This window comes from Schistocerca americana, chromosome 2, assembly GCF_021461395.2.
Source record: "Schistocerca americana isolate TAMUIC-IGC-003095 chromosome 2, iqSchAmer2.1, whole genome shotgun sequence".
NCBI classification, from domain to species: domain Eukaryota; kingdom Metazoa; phylum Arthropoda; class Insecta; order Orthoptera; family Acrididae; genus Schistocerca; species Schistocerca americana.
The window spans coordinates 386,636,526-386,654,000 of record NC_060120.1 but is presented as its reverse complement, the minus strand read 5'-3'; positions in this window follow the sequence as shown (position 1 = coordinate 386,654,000).

The window sequence follows — 17,475 nt, the reverse complement described above, 5'->3', positions numbered from 1 at the left end:
CTTGAATATGGATTCTTAAAAAAGATCTCAGGATACTTGTGAAACCTTCTATAGACATTTCGCGAGATTTGTTGGAAATACCACAGCCTTCCCTTATGTTTAAGAAAAAGCTGCTCCAGAAGTTACTAAATCTAATTGAATATGCCTCTAAAGATACTTTCAAAAGATCACTGCACAGTAGTTTGCCTCTATTTGCCGTGTATATCGCCATACATGAACAATGACTCTAAAAAGATCGCGACACACTTGCGAACTCTCCCACAGACACTTCACTCACTTCTGTGGGAACCGGATCCCGAAACCGATATCAGCTGCAGTCTCTGATTTTACAAGCCAAAAAAACGATACTTGGAAGTAGAAATAACTGTAACTGTAAACAGGATGCTCGCAGTTTTCGAGTTTTACCTCATTGTTTGAAGGCGCTGCAAGAGAGAGAGAGAGAAATTTCTATGTCCTACAGATGCTGTGCTGTTCATCACTTTTCTGAAACAGTGAGTAAGCTTAGTTTATATTTTCCGCTGGAGTCAGGGACGTTATTTTCCTCACTTCTCGAAGCAAACACTGGGGTCTAAGCACAGACAGGAAAATCAGAACAGTTACACAAACAGAATTCGAAGCATTGTACTACAGAAGAGAAAAATGTCTGGAATTCTCGGCGAATTTTCGATGTTCTACAGCTGCTGGTACGGAGATGCTCTAAAGCCACGTTGGCGGGTGAGGGACAGCATCCCGCCTGTCCGAACCAGAGGAGGATGGTCTGCTTGTACTTGCCTCTGAACTTTCGAACAAAGAAGGCATCACGAGGCTCTCAGACGTCACAGAATTTTCTCTAGATACCTTGCCCCAATTTTGTTTGAACCAGTCTGTAGAGGCTCCTATGCACCGCTCAAAGGATGTCTTGTGACAGACATCATGGAACTCTAGTGAATGGAGCACTCTCACTCACTCTTACTGAATTTACCCACCAAACTGCTGCTGCTGCCAGTGTAGGACTGTCCGCCATTTTCTGCAGATAGACAAGTTACGAGACTTTCAGTGGCAAAGCTATTTTACACAGAACGAAAAAAAAAAAACATACAGCAGTCATATTGCACTGACAGATAAACTCTGCAAAAGCGGACTACAGATCATGAAATAAGGAAACTACCGTCAAGGACACTTCCTCAATTACACTGCTGTGTTACTGTCGAGGAAATTTTGAATTTTTCGGTGTGAACCCCACCATACTGCTAATGCTGCCAGAGTGGGAGCACAGTCAGCCATTTTCTGCAGATGGACAAATTTCGTAACTTTCAATGGCAAAAGTATTTTGTACAGATCGAAAAAAAAAAAAACGTACAGCAGTCGTATTGCACTGACAGTTAAACCCCGCAAAAGTAGTCTACAGATTATGAAATAAGGAAACTATCGTTAAAAACACTTCCTCAATTAGATTGCTCTGCTACTGTCGAGGAAAGCTTGAATTTTTCGGTATGAAACCGATCTCCAACAGGGCTATATCACTGCAGACAATTACTATATCAATGTAGTAAACACAATTTGTATCCTGTACGTACAAAATCATCACTTGTGCATCCTGCATATAGCTATCAGGCGCCTGACACTCGTACAACATAAGCATATGCATCACATATATAGTAGCAGCACTAGATATTTCGTGTGACGTGAGTCGGTCATTCACCATGGCCAATGGTCACAAGTCAACTGCCCACCACACATGCTGGCCTGACAGGCAATCAGAGCGCCCTCAGTGGACTGTGGTGACTCTCTGAATCGGTGTGCAAAGACTGAGCTGGTTTCCCCGGCACAAAGGCATTACTGTTTCCGGGCCCGACCTGCTTGCTTGCTGCCATGCTTTCTACAGTAATCTCAAGACTCTGGGATTACAATAACACATGTATTTTCACATGGTTTACCAGAACATCATACCATTTACGCGATAGTTCTCGATATCAGCCACACAGCAGGATGCCAGCGATTGCTTCCACAGTATAGCTCCGAAGATAAAGAGTGGAAATTATACCTCTAGAAACCTGAAACTTTAGCGAGATGGGACGTGTTGCAAACCACCGAGTAACTAGAAACATATCTCATTTATGAAGATCTTTACATGAAAACTCGAAAAAATACAGGAAACTGTTAGTTCCACTTCCATTTTTTAACGAGTACCTATGTCAGTGATATAACAGATTCCAAATCATTCTTGTACTTTACAAAGTCAACTACAGTGTATTCGATGTCTAGAGATACAGCGAACGTCTCTTCCACCTCTTTTTCACCATCTAAATGCACACAACACTCACCACAATCGATGTTCTCTTAACCAAATAAAGACAGGAAGTGTGTAGGGGCAGTCAACTGGACAATTTACGTGGCAGGGAATAATTGTCCAGCACAAACACACACCCTCATTGAATCTTCTCAAATATCCATGGCGAACACCTGTGATCTCAAAGGCAGTCCAACACATGCTGAGTATTAGTTCACTATTCACATGTCTAGAGGGCACCACGGTTAGGTCAGCTGCATTCTTGTACTACAGCCCGTCCAGTTCAGACAGCTCCCTCTTTAAGCTGGAAATGTCAGTCGTTCTGGCCACAGGCTATTCACCACGAGCCCCACACCCCAGGCAGAATCGCCCTAGGAAACTTGCAACATATATTTTATCACTGCACTTACAATTAAATATTACGATTGAAACCTCAGTCTGATGACATTTTGCAATGAACGAAGTATCGGAAATACTCCTTCCTGACTATTTGACTCTGGAAATATAAATATCTATATCCTTCTTATGACTGGACATAATTTCCCATGTTTAAACGCACTTTAATCCAGCTTATACCCATCGATATGCTGAAATCACAATTTTCCATGTGAAATCCATACCTTCCCTACCTTTCTTTGCACATGTCGGAGCACTGACCACAATATACACACATTTTAAGCCCACTGATCACAGTGAATCTAATACACATCCCCCACTAAGTAAGTATACGACTTTGCCAATAACTGAATGCTGGTGATACCAAACAATGTCGAGTGAAAACCCGCGATGGATGGGTATGCCTCATTTGTTTTTTTCGCGAGTGGTGCCAGTGTGTCTTAGGAAGAGAGACGTAATAGTCTTACAAGCGACCAGCTATTTAAAGAAAACACGATCGCAACGACTATGTTACTGTCACCCTGCATAAAAAGCAGTCTTGGTCCTACCGGCGAACGCAAGTATCACTAACAATATCCATTTTAAAAACTATACAATCTTTATAAATCGAGATACCGCATTGCCTTTGAACGAAGAGGTTGTCTGCACAAAATCCAAGACATTGAATATCAGCACTGATCGCAGGGGTGTTTATTAACAGACCGAAGGCACGAGTGCACGTGGCTGATGGTGTAAACTCGTAATAAAATCACCGAATTTTGAAAGTGATTCCACTAAGGAACATGGTATGAAGCAGGTACTTGCACCTCGCTCATGTCGCTGCTAGATATTTCTCACGCTAACAAACAGTATTTGTAACGCTTTCTATCCCAGTGCCACATGAGTGAGAAGTTCTGCGATGTGTTCACTGGGCTGTAGGCGACGGAGGATGATAGGTGGTAGAGGTGCTAAGCGACAAACCACTTTAAAAAAGTCTACACTAAATTGGGTTGTAATAAATGTAAAAAATCCTATGACCATTTCACTGGCTTTTCAGTTCTACAGTGTTACACTTTGTGGTAGAAATGCTGTTCGCAATATGGAAGCAAGTCTTTCCATTCAACCGCATACCTGCACCAAATCCTTTGGAGATATCTTTTAATGATTACAGCCACCAGTAAATCATATTTGTGGCATTGTGTCATATCTTGAAACGAGTAACCTTTTCAAACGTATCTGCTACAGTAAAACGCCAACATGCTTTTTTAGATAGCCCCTATGCATCTTGTAACTGTTTCTCAGCCTCTGTCTGCCAACACTACAGCTTTGTCCATATGATCGTTCCATTTCAGCTCATAACTGAGCAGAAGTCGGCGGGCGCTATATCTGCTTTCTTCTGCAACCCATAGAGAAACAGGGTGAGCTGAGTTAATGCTACAGGACCATCTTTTTTGACCATTCGGTGGAAACAGGAACATGTTGCCGTAGCTATGCCAACTGTGTACGATGTCTGAGGTCAGCAAATGTAAAAAATCCTATGACCATTTCACTGGCTTTTCAGATCTACAGTGTTACACTTTGTGGTAGAAATGCTGTCCGCAATATGGAAGCAAGTCTTTCCATTCAACCGCATACCTGCACCAAATCTTTTGGAGATATCTTTTAATGATTACAGCCACCAGTAAATCATATTTGTGGCATTGTGTCATATCTTGAAACGAGTAACCTTTTCAAACCTATCTGCTACAGTAAAACGCCAACATGTTTTTTTAGATAGCTCCTATGCATCTTGTAACTGTTTCTCAGCCTCTGCCTGCCATCGCTACAGCTTTGTCCATATGATCGTTCCATTTCAGCTCATAACTGAGCAGAAGTCGGCGGGCGCTATATCTGCTTTCTTCTGCAACCCATAGAGAAACAGGGTGAGCTGAGTTAATGCTACAGGACCATCTTTTTTGACCATTCGGTGGAAACAGGAACATGTTGCCGTAGCTATGCCAACTGTGTACGATGTCTGAGGTCAGCAAATGTAAAAAATCCTATGACCATTTCACTGGCTTTTCAGATCTACAGTGTTACACTTTGTGGTAGAAATGCTGTCCGCAATATGGAAGCAAGTCTTTCCATTCAACCGCATACCTGCACCAAATCTTTTGGAGATATCTTTTAATGATTACAGCCACCAGTAAATCATATTTGTGGCATTGTGTCATATCTTGAAACGAGTAACCTTTTCAAACCTATCTGCTACAGTAAAACGCCAACATGTTTTTTTAGATAGCTCCTATGCATCTTGTAACTGTTTCTCAGCCTCTGCCTGCCATCGCTACAGCTTTGTCCATATGATCGTTCCATTTCAGCTCATAACTGAGCAGAAGTCGGCGGGCGCTATATCTGCTTTCTTCTGCAACCCATAGAGAAACAGGGTGAGCTGAGTTAATGCTACAGGACCATCTTTTTTGACCATTCGGTGGAAACAGGAACATGTTGCCGTAGCTATGCCAACTGTGTACGATGTCTGAGGTCAGCAAATGTAAAAAATCCTATGACCATTTCACTGGCTTTTCAGATCTACAGTGTTACACTTTGTGGTAGAAATGCTGTCCGCAATATGGAAGCAAGTCTTTCCATTCAACCGCATACCTGCACCAAATCTTTTGGAGATATCTTTTAATGATTACAGCCACCAGTAAATCATATTTGTGGCATTGTGTCATATCTTGAAACGAGTAACCTTTTCAAACCTATCTGCTACAGTAAAACGCCAACATGTTTTTTTAGATAGCTCCTATGCATCTTGTAACTGTTTCTCAGCCTCTGTCTGCCAACACTACAGCTTTGTCCATATGATCGTTCCATTTCAGCTCATAACTGAGCAGAAGTCTTCGGGCGCTATATCTGCTTTCTTCTGCAACCCATAGAGAAACAGGGTGAGCTGAGTTAATGCTACAGGACCATCTTTTTTGACCATTCGGTGGAAACAGGAACATGTTGCCGTAGCTATGCCAACTGTGTACGATGTCTGAGGTCAGCAAATGTAAAAAATCCTATGACCATTTCACTGGCTTTTCAGATCTACAGTGTTACACTTTGTGGTAGAAATGCTGTCCGCAATATGGAAGCAAGTCTTTCCATTCAACCGCATACCTGCACCAAATCTTTTGGAGATATCTTTTAATGATTACAGCCACCAGTAAATCATATTTGTGGCATTGTGTCATATCTTGAAACGAGTAACCTTTTCAAACCTATCTGCTACAGTAAAACGCCAACATGTTTTTTCAGATAGCTCCTATGCATCTTGTAACTGTTTCTCAGCCTCTGCCTGCCATCGCTACAGCTTTGTCCATATGATCGTTCCATTTCAGCTCATAACTGAGCAGAAGTCGGCGGGCGCTATATCTGCTTTCTTCTGCAACCCATAGAGAAACAGGGTGAGCTGAGTTAATGCTACAGGACCATCTTTTTTGACCATTCGGTGGAAACAGGAACATGTTGCCGTAGCTATGCCAACTGTGTACGATGTCTGAGGTCAGCAAATGTAAAAAATCCTATGACCATTTCACTGGCTTTTCAGATCTACAGTGTTACACTTTGTGGTAGAAATGCTGTCCGCAATATGGAAGCAAGTCTTTCCATTCAACCGCATACCTGCACCAAATCTTTTGGAGATATCTTTTAATGATTACAGCCACCAGTAAATCATATTTGTGGCATTGTGTCATATCTTGAAACGAGTAACCTTTTCAAACGTATCTGCTACAGTAAAACGCCAACATGCTTTTTTAGATAGCCCCTATGCATCTTGTAACTGTTTCTCAGCCTCTGCCTGCCATCGCTACAGCTTTGTCCATATGATCGTTCCATTTCAGCTCATAACTGAGCAGAAGTCGGCGGGCGCTATATCTGCTTTCTTCTGCAACCCATAGAGAAACAGGGTGAGCTGAGTTAATGCTACAGGACCATCTTTTTTGACCATTCGGTGGAAACAGGAACATGTTGCCGTAGCTATGCCAACTGTGTACGATGTCTGAGGTCAGCAAATGTAAAAAATCCTATGACCATTTCACTGGCTTTTCAGATCTACAGTGTTACACTTTGTGGTAGAAATGCTGTCCGCAATATGGAAGCAAGTCTTTCCATTCAACCGCATACCTGCACCAAATCTTTTGGAGATATCTTTTAATGATTACAGCCACCAGTAAATCATATTTGTGGCATTGTGTCATATCTTGAAACGAGTAACCTTTTCAAACGTATCTGCTACAGTAAAACGCCAACATGCTTTTTTAGATAGCCCCTATGCATCTTGTAACTGTTTCTCAGCCTCTGCCTGCCATCGCTACAGCTTTGTCCATATGATCGTTCCATTTCAGCTCATAACTGAGCAGAAGTCGGCGGGCGCTATATCTGCTTTCTTCTGCAACCCATAGAGAAACAGGGTGAGCTGAGTTAATGCTACAGGACCATCTTTTTTGACCATTCGGTGGAAACAGGAACATGTTGCCGTAGCTATGCCAACTGTGTACGATGTCTGAGGTCAGCAAATGTAAAAAATCCTATGACCATTTCACTGGCTTTTCAGATCTACAGTGTTACACTTTGTGGTAGAAATGCTGTCCGCAATATGGAAGCAAGTCTTTCCATTCAACCGCATACCTGCACCAAATCTTTTGGAGATATCTTTTAATGATTACAGCCACCAGTAAATCATATTTGTGGCATTGTGTCATATCTTGAAACGAGTAACCTTTTCAAACGTATCTGCTACAGTAAAACGCCAACATGCTTTTTTAGATAGCCCCTATGCATCTTGTAACTGTTTCTCAGCCTCTGCCTGCCATCGCTACAGCTTTGTCCATATGATCGTTCCATTTCAGCTCATAACTGAGCAGAAGTCGGCGGGCGCTATATCTGCTTTCTTCTGCAACCCATAGAGAAACAGGGTGAGCTGAGTTAATGCTACAGGACCATCTTTTTTGACCATTCGGTGGAAACAGGAACATGTTGCCGTAGCTATGCCAACTGTGTACGATGTCTGAGGTCAGCAAATGTAAAAAATCCTATGACCATTTCACTGGCTTTTCAGATCTACAGTGTTACACTTTGTGGTAGAAATGCTGTCCGCAATATGGAAGCAAGTCTTTCCATTCAACCGCATACCTGCACCAAATCTTTTGGAGATATCTTTTAATGATTACAGCCACCAGTAAATCATATTTGTGGCATTGTGTCATATCTTGAAACGAGTAACCTTTTCAAACGTATCTGCTACAGTAAAACGCCAACATGCTTTTTTAGATAGCCCCTATGCATCTTGTAACTGTTTCTCAGCCTCTGCCTGCCATCGCTACAGCTTTGTCCATATGATCGTTCCATTTCAGCTCATAACTGAGCAGAAGTCGGCGGGCGCTATATCTGCTTTCTTCTGCAACCCATAGAGAAACAGGGTGAGCTGAGTTAATGCTACAGGACCATCTTTTTTGACCATTCGGTGGAAACAGGAACATGTTGCCGTAGCTATGCCAACTGTGTACGATGTCTGAGGTCAGCAAATGTAAAAAATCCTATGACCATTTCACTGGCTTTTCAGATCTACAGTGTTACACTTTGTGGTAGAGATGCTGTCCGCAATATGGAAGCAAGTCTTTCCATTCAACCGCATACCTGCACCAAATCTTTTGGAGATATCTTTTAATGATTACAGCCACCAGTAAATCATATTTGTGGCATTGTGTCATATCTTGAAACGAGTAACCTTTTCAAACGTATCTGCTACAGTAAAACGCCAACATGCTTTTTTAGATAGCCCCTATGCATCTTGTAACTGTTTCTCAGCCTCTGCCTGCCATCGCTACAGCTTTGTCCATATGATCGTTCCATTTCAGCTCATAACTGAGCAGAAGTCGGCGGGCGCTATATCTGCTTTCTTCTGCAACCCATAGAGAAACAGGGTGAGCTGAGTTAATGCTACAGGACCATCTTTTTTGACCATTCGGTGGAAACAGGAACATGTTGCCGTAGCTATGCCAACTGTGTACGATGTCTGAGGTCAGCAAATGTAAAAAATCCTATGACCATTTCACTGGCTTTTCAGATCTACAGTGTTACACTTTGTGGTAGAAATGCTGTCCGCAATATGGAAGCAAGTCTTTCCATTCAACCGCATACCTGCACCAAATCTTTTGGAGATATCTTTTAATGATTACAGCCACCAGTAAATCATATTTGTGGCATTGTGTCATATCTTGAAACGAGTAACCTTTTCAAACGTATCTGCTACAGTAAAACGCCAACATGCTTTTTTAGATAGCCCCTATGCATCTTGTAACTGTTTCTCAGCCTCTGCCTGCCATCGCTACAGCTTTGTCCATATGATCGTTCCATTTCAGCTCATAACTGAGCAGAAGTCGGCGGGCGCTATATCTGCTTTCTTCTGCAACCCATAGAGAAACAGGGTGAGCTGAGTTAATGCTACAGGACCATCTTTTTTGACCATTCGGTGGAAACAGGAACATGTTGCCGTAGCTATGCCAACTGTGTACGATGTCTGAGGTCAGCAAATGTAAAAAATCCTATGACCATTTCACTGGCTTTTCAGATCTACAGTGTTACACTTTGTGGTAGAAATGCTGTCCGCAATATGGAAGCAAGTCTTTCCATTCAACCGCATACCTGCACCAAATCTTTTGGAGATATCTTTTAATGATTACAGCCACCAGTAAATCATATTTGTGGCATTGTGTCATATCTTGAAACGAGTAACCTTTTCAAACCTATCTGCTACAGTAAAACGCCAACATGTTTTTTTAGATAGCTCCTATGCATCTTGTAACTGTTTCTCAGCCTCTGTCTGCCAACACTACAGCTTTGTCCATATGATCGTTCCATTTCAGCTCATAACTGAGCAGAAGTCTTCGGGCGCTATATCTGCTTTCTTCTGCAACCCATAGAGAAACAGGGTGAGCTGAGTTAATGCTACAGGACCATCTTTTTTGACCATTCGGTGGAAACAGGAACATGTTGCCGTAGCTATGCCAACTGTGTACGATGTCTGAGGTCAGCAAATGTAAAAAATCCTATGACCATTTCACTGGCTTTTCAGATCTACAGTGTTACACTTTGTGGTAGAAATGCTGTCCGCAATATGGAAGCAAGTCTTTCCATTCAACCGCATACCTGCACCAAATCTTTTGGAGATATCTTTTAATGATTACAGCCACCAGTAAATCATATTTGTGGCATTGTGTCATATCTTGAAACGAGTAACCTTTTCAAACCTATCTGCTACAGTAAAACGCCAACATGTTTTTTTAGATAGCTCCTATGCATCTTGTAACTGTTTCTCAGCCTCTGCCTGCCATCGCTACAGCTTTGTCCATATGATCGTTCCATTTCAGCTCATAACTGAGCAGAAGTCGGCGGGCGCTATATCTGCTTTCTTCTGCAACCCATAGAGAAACAGGGTGAGCTGAGTTAATGCTACAGGACCATCTTTTTTGACCATTCGGTGGAAACAGGAACATGTTGCCGTAGCTATGCCAACTGTGTACGATGTCTGAGGTCAGCAAATGTAAAAAATCCTATGACCATTTCACTGGCTTTTCAGATCTACAGTGTTACACTTTGTGGTAGAAATGCTGTCCGCAATATGGAAGCAAGTCTTTCCATTCAACCGCATACCTGCACCAAATCTTTTGGAGATATCTTTTAATGATTACAGCCACCAGTAAATCATATTTGTGGCATTGTGTCATATCTTGAAACGAGTAACCTTTTCAAACGTATCTGCTACAGTAAAACGCCAACATGCTTTTTTAGATAGCCCCTATGCATCTTGTAACTGTTTCTCAGCCTCTGCCTGCCATCGCTACAGCTTTGTCCATATGATCGTTCCATTTCAGCTCATAACTGAGCAGAAGTCGGCGGGCGCTATATCTGCTTTCTTCTGCAACCCATAGAGAAACAGGGTGAGCTGAGTTAATGCTACAGGACCATCTTTTTTGACCATTCGGTGGAAACAGGAACATGTTGCCGTAGCTATGCCAACTGTGTACGATGTCTGAGGTCAGCAAATGTAAAAAATCCTATGACCATTTCACTGGCTTTTCAGATCTACAGTGTTACACTTTGTGGTAGAAATGCTGTCCGCAATATGGAAGCAAGTCTTTCCATTCAACCGCATACCTGCACCAAATCTTTTGGAGATATCTTTTAATGATTACAGCCACCAGTAAATCATATTTGTGGCATTGTGTCATATCTTGAAACGAGTAACCTTTTCAAACGTATCTGCTACAGTAAAACGCCAACATGCTTTTTTAGATAGCCCCTATGCATCTTGTAACTGTTTCTCAGCCTCTGCCTGCCATCGCTACAGCTTTGTCCATATGATCGTTCCATTTCAGCTCATAACTGAGCAGAAGTCGGCGGGCGCTATATCTGCTTTCTTCTGCAACCCATAGAGAAACAGGGTGAGCTGAGTTAATGCTACAGGACCATCTTTTTTGACCATTCGGTGGAAACAGGAACATGTTGCCGTAGCTATGCCAACTGTGTACGATGTCTGAGGTCAGCAAATGTAAAAAATCCTATGACCATTTCACTGGCTTTTCAGATCTACAGTGTTACACTTTGTGGTAGAAATGCTGTCCGCAATATGGAAGCAAGTCTTTCCATTCAACCGCATACCTGCACCAAATCTTTTGGAGATATCTTTTAATGATTACAGCCACCAGTAAATCATATTTGTGGCATTGTGTCATATCTTGAAACGAGTAACCTTTTCAAACGTATCTGCTACAGTAAAACGCCAACATGCTTTTTTAGATAGCCCCTATGCATCTTGTAACTGTTTCTCAGCCTCTGTCTGCCAACACTACAGCTTTGTCCATATGATCGTTCCATTTCAGCTCATAACTGAGCAGAAGTCGGCGGGCGCTATATCTGCTTTCTTCTGCAACCCATAGAGAAACAGGGTGAGCTGAGTTAATGCTACAGGACCATCTTTTTTGACCATTCGGTGGAAACAGGAACATGTTGCCGTAGCTATGCCAACTGTGTACGATGTCTGAGGTCAGCAAATGTAAAAAATCCTATGACCATTTCACTGGCTTTTCAGATCTACAGTGTTACACTTTGTGGTAGAAATGCTGTCCGCAATATGGAAGCAAGTCTTTCCATTCAACCGCATACCTGCACCAAATCTTTTGGAGATATCTTTTAATGATTACAGCCACCAGTAAATCATATTTGTGGCATTGTGTCATATCTTGAAACGAGTAACCTTTTCAAACGTATCTGCTACAGTAAAACGCCAACATGCTTTTTTAGATAGCCCCTATGCATCTTGTAACTGTTTCTCAGCCTCTGTCTGCCAACACTACAGCTTTGTCCATATGATCGTTCCATTTCAGCTCATAACTGAGCAGAAGTCGGCGGGCGCTATATCTGCTTTCTTCTGCAACCCATAGAGAAACAGGGTGAGCTGAGTTAATGCTACAGGACCATCTTTTTTGACCATTCGGTGGAAACAGGAACATGTTGCCGTAGCTATGCCAACTGTGTACGATGTCTGAGGTCAGCAAATGTAAAAAATCCTATGACCATTTCACTGGCTTTTCAGATCTACAGTGTTACACTTTGTGGTAGAAATGCTGTCCGCAATATGGAAGCAAGTCTTTCCATTCAACCGCATACCTGCACCAAATCTTTTGGAGATATCTTTTAATGATTACAGCCACCAGTAAATCATATTTGTGGCATTGTGTCATATCTTGAAACGAGTAACCTTTTCAAACGTATCTGCTACAGTAAAACGCCAACATGCTTTTTTAGATAGCCCCTATGCATCTTGTAACTGTTTCTCAGCCTCTGCCTGCCATCGCTACAGCTTTGTCCATATGATCGTTCCATTTCAGCTCATAACTGAGCAGAAGTCGGCGGGCGCTATATCTGCTTTCTTCTGCAACCCATAGAGAAACAGGGTGAGCTGAGTTAATGCTACAGGACCATCTTTTTTGACCATTCGGTGGAAACAGGAACATGTTGCCGTAGCTATGCCAACTGTGTACGATGTCTGAGGTCAGCAAATGTAAAAAATCCTATGACCATTTCACTGGCTTTTCAGATCTACAGTGTTACACTTTGTGGTAGAAATGCTGTCCGCAATATGGAAGCAAGTCTTTCCATTCAACCGCATACCTGCACCAAATCTTTTGGAGATATCTTTTAATGATTACAGCCACCAGTAAATCATATTTGTGGCATTGTGTCATATCTTGAAACGAGTAACCTTTTCAAACGTATCTGCTACAGTAAAACGCCAACATGCTTTTTTAGATAGCCCCTATGCATCTTGTAACTGTTTCTCAGCCTCTGTCTGCCAACACTACAGCTTTGTCCATATGATCGTTCCATTTCAGCTCATAACTGAGCAGAAGTCGGCGGGCGCTATATCTGCTTTCTTCTGCAACCCATAGAGAAACAGGGTGAGCTGAGTTAATGCTACAGGACCATCTTTTTTGACCATTCGGTGGAAACAGGAACATGTTGCCGTAGCTATGCCAACTGTGTACGATGTCTGAGGTCAGCAAATGTAAAAAATCCTATGACCATTTCACTGGCTTTTCAGATCTACAGTGTTACACTTTGTGGTAGAAATGCTGTCCGCAATATGGAAGCAAGTCTTTCCATTCAACCGCATACCTGCACCAAATCTTTTGGAGATATCTTTTAATGATTACAGCCACCAGTAAATCATATTTGTGGCATTGTGTCATATCTTGAAACGAGTAACCTTTTCAAACCTATCTGCTACAGTAAAACGCCAACATGCTTTTTTAGATAGCTCCTATGCATCTTGTAACTGTTTCTCAGCCTCTGTCTGCCAACACTACAGCTTTGTCCATATGATCGTTCCATTTCAGCTCATAACTGAGCAGAAGTCTTCGGGCGCTATATCTGCTTTCTTCTGCAACCCATAGAGAAACAGGGTGAGCTGAGTTAATGCTACAGGACCATCTTTTTTGACCATTCGGTGGAAACAGGAACATGTTGCCGTAGCTATGCCAACTGTGTACGATGTCTGAGGTCAGCAAATGTAAAAAATCCTATGACCATTTCACTGGCTTTTCAGATCTACAGTGTTACACTTTGTGGTAGAAATGCTGTCCGCAATATGGAAGCAAGTCTTTCCATTCAACCGCATACCTGCACCAAATCTTTTGGAGATATCTTTTAATGATTGCAGCCACCAGTAAATCATATTTGTGGCATTGTGTCATATCTTGAAACGAGTAACCTTTTCAAACCTATCTGCTACAGTAAAACGCCAACATGTTTTTTTAGATAGCTCCTATGCATCTTGTAACTGTTTCTCAGCCTCTGTCTGCCAACACTACAGCTTTGTCCATATGATCGTTCCATTTCAGCTCATAACTGAGCAGAAGTCTTCGGGCGCTATATCTGCTTTCTTCTGCAACCCATAGAGAAACAGGGTGAGCTGAGTTAATGCTACAGGACCATCTTTTTTGACCATTCGGTGGAAACAGGAACATGTTGCCGTAGCTATGCCAACTGTGTACGATGCCTGAGGTCAGCAAATGTAAAAAAATCCTATGACCATTTCACTGGCTTTTCAGATCTACAGTGTTACACTTTGTGGTAGAAATGCTGTCCGCAATATGGAAGCAAGTCTTTCCATTCAACCGCATACCTGCACCAAATCTTTTGGAGATATCTTTTAATGATTACAGCCACCAGTAAATCATATTTGTGGCATTGTGTCATATCTTGAAACGAGTAACCTTTTCAAACCTATCTGCTACAGTAAAACGCCAACATGTTTTTTTAGATAGCTCCTATGCATCTTGTAACTGTTTCTCAGCCTCTGTCTGCCAACACTACAGCTTTGTCCATATGATCGTTCCATTTCAGCTCATAACTGAGCAGAAGTCTTCGGGCGCTATATCTGCTTTCTTCTGCAACCCATAGAGAAACAGGGTGAGCTGAGTTAATGCTACAGGACCATCTTTTTTGACCATTCGGTGGAAACAGGAACATGTTGCCGTAGCTATGCCAACTGTGTACGATGTCTGAGGTCAGCAAATGTAAAAAATCCTATGACCATTTCACTGGCTTTTCAGATCTACAGTGTTACACTTTGTGGTAGAAATGCTGTCCGCAATATGGAAGCAAGTCTTTCCATTCAACCGCATACCTGCACCAAATCTTTTGGAGATATCTTTTAATGATTACAGCCACCAGTAAATCATATTTGTGGCATTGTGTCATATCTTGAAACGAGTAACCTTTTCAAACGTATCTGCTACAGTAAAACGCCAACATGCTTTTTTAGATAGCCCCTATGCATCTTGTAACTGTTTCTCAGCCTCTGCCTGCCATCGCTACAGCTTTGTCCATATGATCGTTCCATTTCAGCTCATAACTGAGCAGAAGTCGGCGGGCGCTATATCTGCTTTCTTCTGCAACCCATAGAGAAACAGGGTGAGCTGAGTTAATGCTACAGGACCATCTTTTTTGACCATTCGGTGGAAACAGGAACATGTTGCCGTAGCTATGCCAACTGTGTACGATGTCTGAGGTCAGCAAATGTAAAAAATCCTATGACCATTTCACTGGCTTTTCAGATCTACAGTGTTACACTTTGTGGTAGAAATGCTGTCCGCAATATGGAAGCAAGTCTTTCCATTTTACCGCATACCTGCACCAAATCTTTTGGAGATATCTTTTAATGATTACAGCCACCAGTAAATCATATTTGTGGCATTGTGTCATATCTTGAAACGAGTAACCTTTTCAAACCTATCTGCTACAGTAAAACGCCAACATGCTTTTTTAGATAGCCCCTATGCATCTTGTAACTGTTTCTCAGCCTCTGCCTGCCATCGCTACAGCTTTGTCCATATGATCGTTCCATTTCAGCTCATAACTGAGCAGAAGTCGGCGGGCGCTATATCTGCTTTCTTCTGCAACCCATAGAGAAACAGGGTGAGCTGAGTTAATGCTACAGGACCATCTTTTTTGACCATTCGGTGGAAACAGGAACATGTTGCCGTAGCTATGCCAACTGTGTACGATGTCTGAGGTCAGCAAATGTAAAAAATCCTATGACCATTTCACTGGCTTTTCAGATCTACAGTGTTACACTTTGTGGTAGAAATGCTGTCCGCAATATGGAAGCAAGTCTTTCCATTCAACCGCATACCTGCACCAAATCTTTTGGAGATATCTTTTAATGATTACAGCCACCAGTAAATCATATTTGTGGCATTGTGTCATATCTTGAAACGAGTAACCTTTTCAAACGTATCTGCTACAGTAAAACGCCAACATGCTTTTTTAGATAGCCCCTATGCATCTTGTAACTGTTTCTCAGCCTCTGCCTGCCATCGCTACAGCTTTGTCCATATGATCGTTCCATTTCAGCTCATAACTGAGCAGAAGTCGGCGGGCGCTATATCTGCTTTCTTCTGCAACCCATAGAGAAACAGGGTGAGCTGAGTTAATGCTACAGGACCATCTTTTTTGACCATTCGGTGGAAACAGGAACATGTTGCCGTAGCTATGCCAACTGTGTACGATGTCTGAGGTCAGCAAATGTAAAAAATCCTATGACCATTTCACTGGCTTTTCAGATCTACAGTGTTACACTTTGTGGTAGAAATGCTGTCCGCAATATGGAAGCAAGTCTTTCCATTCAACCGCATACCTGCACCAAATCTTTTGGAGATATCTTTTAATGATTACAGCCACCAGTAAATCATATTTGTGGCATTGTGTCATATCTTGAAACGAGTAACCTTTTCAAACGTATCTGCTACAGTAAAACGCCAACATGCTTTTTTAGATAGCCCCTATGCATCTTGTAACTGTTTCTCAGCCTCTGCCTGCCATCGCTACAGCTTTGTCCATATGATCGTTCCATTTCAGCTCATAACTGAGCAGAAGTCGGCGGGCGCTATATCTGCTTTCTTCTGCAACCCATAGAGAAACAGGGTGAGCTGAGTTAATGCTACAGGACCATCTTTTTTGACCATTCGGTGGAAACAGGAACATGTTGCCGTAGCTATGCCAACTGTGTACGATGTCTGAGGTCAGCAAATGTAAAAAATCCTATGACCATTTCACTGGCTTTTCAGATCTACAGTGTTACACTTTGTGGTAGAAATGCTGTCCGCAATATGGAAGCAAGTCTTTCCATTCAACCGCATACCTGCACCAAATCTTTTGGAGATATCTTTTAATGATTACAGCCACCAGTAAATCATATTTGTGGCATTGTGTCATATCTTGAAACGAGTAACCTTTTCAAACCTATCTGCTACAGTAAAACGCCAACATGCTTTTTTAGATAGCCCCTATGCATCTTGTAACTGTTTCTCAGCCTCTGCCTGCCATCGCTACAGCTTTGTCCATATGATCGTTCCATTTCAGCTCATAACTGAGCAGAAGTCGGCGGGCGCTATATCTGCTTTCTTCTGCAACCCATAGAGAAACAGGGTGAGCTGAGTTAATGCTACAGGACCATCTTTTTTGACCATTCGGTGGAAACAGGAACATGTTGCCGTAGCTATGCCAACTGTGTACGATGTCTGAGGTCAGCAAATGTAAAAAATCCTATGACCATTTCACTGGCTTTTCAGATCTACAGTGTTACACTTTGTGGTAGAAATGCTGTCCGCAATATGGAAGCAAGTCTTTCCATTCAACCGCATACCTGCACCAAATCTTTTGGAGATATCTTTTAATGATTACAGCCACCAGTAAATCATATTTGTGGCATTGTGTCATATCTTGAAACGAGTAAC